Source organism: Citrus sinensis, chromosome 8 (assembly GCF_022201045.2).
Source record: "Citrus sinensis cultivar Valencia sweet orange chromosome 8, DVS_A1.0, whole genome shotgun sequence".
In the NCBI taxonomy this organism is placed as follows: domain Eukaryota; kingdom Viridiplantae; phylum Streptophyta; class Magnoliopsida; order Sapindales; family Rutaceae; genus Citrus; species Citrus sinensis.
Window position 1 is genome coordinate 21,061,386 of NC_068563.1, and position 2,650 is coordinate 21,064,035.

At 40.9% G+C, this 2,650-nt stretch overlaps 1 pseudogene; it reads right to left on the minus strand.

The window, feature by feature from the left end:
- Positions 1-799: 799 nt before the first annotated feature.
- Positions 800-2,281, minus strand: LOC127899041 (transcription factor MYB52-like; annotated as a pseudogene).
- Positions 2,282-2,650: the final 369 nt, after the last annotated feature.

Consider the following 2,650-nt stretch of genomic DNA (forward strand, 5'->3'; position numbering starts at 1 on the left):
GCCGCTAGCTTCTGCTCCAACGCCATCACTCTCTCCATCGCGATCATCAGAAGATGAATACAGCGGAAACGGATCCTCGGTTATAAGACCTTCCAAGGTCGATGCAGGTTTCGGTACAAAACTCGTGTCCGTGGGAGACTCCTGCTGCACACTAACTTGTTCTGCGGCCACGTGTTGCGTAGTAGTAGAACGCAGCAGAAAATTCATCCTCCTAACCGAACTAAACTAGCCTCGTCAGAATTTGAAATGAAGACTAAAAGTAACCTGATTGAGGACCAACGCCGAGCTTTTTGTGCCTTTGGGAAATCGGAGATCTTACTTGGAAGAGCAGAAGCCAGTGCGCCTTGAGTTTCTTGGCTTCGATCTGCTCTGATACCACTGTTAGGAAATTGGTGGGTGAAGCAAGACCGCAGCTAAAATGAAATTGGAAATAAAATAAAGAACAAGCACAATAGAGGACACCAGAAATTACGTGGTTCGGCTTTTAGCCTACATCCACGGGCGAAGACAGAAGGAAATATTTTACTAGTGAAAAGGAGTTACAAGTATTGTAGTATTTTAGCTCACTACCCAAAATCCTAATACACCCAAACTCTCAAATCACTAAAATAAGAGCTTATAAATGCAAGCTCTTAAACTCTCTCTCAACTCCCTAAATTGCTCTCTCAAGATTGGATGAAAAATGAGGGTGGGAAGCCCTCTTTATATAGCCAAAATTTTTGGCTCCCTTTTTTTTTTTTTTTTTAATGGAGTCATTCAACACGCTGCAGAAAATTGACATAAAATTTGCAAAGAATAACAAAGCCTGCTAGCTAGCTTGGATAAGTCCAAAACTACTACAAGTTTCAGAGAATTATTATATAACTTGTAACAACTACTCATCTCTCTCTCTATTTTTTTAACCTTTTCTACTGTTACTCTCTTTTGCCATTTATGGAACTAACTGCACTGATACTACTGTACATTAAAGACTATAGAGAAAAGACCTGCTACTGCAGACTTGGACTCAACTCATTGGTTGCTTGCTTCTCTTTCACTGGCTGATTGATTTTCTGAATTTTTGATTTTTTCTAATACCCAAAACTTTTCTTAAGCAGCTCCAACTCCAAGGAAATCAATGAAGGGCATGTTGATCTTCTCATAGCTAGTCTCATTTTCCCCATACATAGAGAGATTGACCTTGTTGCTGTTGGAGTTGTTGTTGCCTACTGACTTATTTGCTGAGACTTCTGAATTTGAATCTGTCTGGCCAGACTGGTCCACATTCATAACCACTCCTCCTATAGGCCCAGCTTGATAAAACTCATAGCCTGTGTCATAAATTTTGTCAACATCTCCACATCCCTTCGTAATCTCTTTTTCTCCAGATGATGAACGACCCATTAGAGAAAACTTAGTGAAGTATCCTGGAGACACTTTAGCTGAAGAGGGAGTGAGTGAAAGATCAGTGATTGTTGAAGCATATTCATTATTGCTTGAGATAGTTGATTCATCACTGCTAGCATTAGCATTATTGATATTAATACTGTTGTTTTGGAAAGGACCAGAAGAGGGCTTTCTCCTCCTATAAATGCTGGATTGCTCTCTGTGTTTCCTAGCCATGATCACATGCCAATGATTCTTGACAGCATTATCAGTTCTTCCGGGGAACAATCTGGCAATCATGGCCCATTTGTTACCATACAACCTATGAGCAGCTAACAGTCTCTCTTCTTCTTCTTCACTGAAAGCCCTCCTGTTGATTCTTGGATCCAGCTGATTAAACCATCTCAATCTGCAACTCTTCCCTTATCTTCCTTCAAGATTCTCAGCGATCAAGTTCCAATTTTGAGGACCATATTGAGCAACCAGCTCTTTAAGCTTGGCATCTTCCGCTGGCCTCCAGTGGCCTCTAGTACAGAGCTTAGTGTGGCCATTTTTTCCAGAAATAGGGCGCTTGATAACATCCTCAACTTCCTCGCCCAAATCCAAAGACAGCCCCTTATTTTTATGAACACCAAAGACCCCATCTCTCTCCTCAACACAGATTCTCCTAGCTTCCCATGGTTTCTTATTTATCTCCATAGGACAAGGGCTCAAAATCTGAAACCCAGTTTCAGGATTTTTAGTCCCAAAAGTGTTTGATAGAGAAAGATGAGAAGAAGGAGCCATAAAGTTCATCCCTTGATGAACTCCATTGAAAACATTGCCATCGCCACCACCCTTCAGAATTTGAAGACTCATTGTTTCCAAGAGAACCCAAATGGGGCTTGAGCACAAACAAGAAATGCCCCCAAAGAGAACACACAAGCAATTTAGGGAGTTGAGAGAGAGTTTAAGAGCTTGCATTTATAAGCTCTTATTTTAGTGATTTGAGAGTTTGGGTGTATTGGGGTTTTGGGTAGTGAGCTAAAATACTACAATACTTGTAACTCCTTTTCACTAGTAAAATATTTCCTTCTGTCTTTGCCCGTGGACGTAGGTTAAAAGCTGAACCACGTAATTTCTAGTGTCCTCTATTGTGCTTGTTCTTTATTTTATTTCCAATTTCATTTTAGCTGCGGTCCTGCTTCACCCACCAATTTCCTAACAGTGGTATCAGAGCTATTGGTTGTATTTTTAGAGTCGGGAACTGTTCACGTAAGGGGTACTATTCACGTATACGGCACTG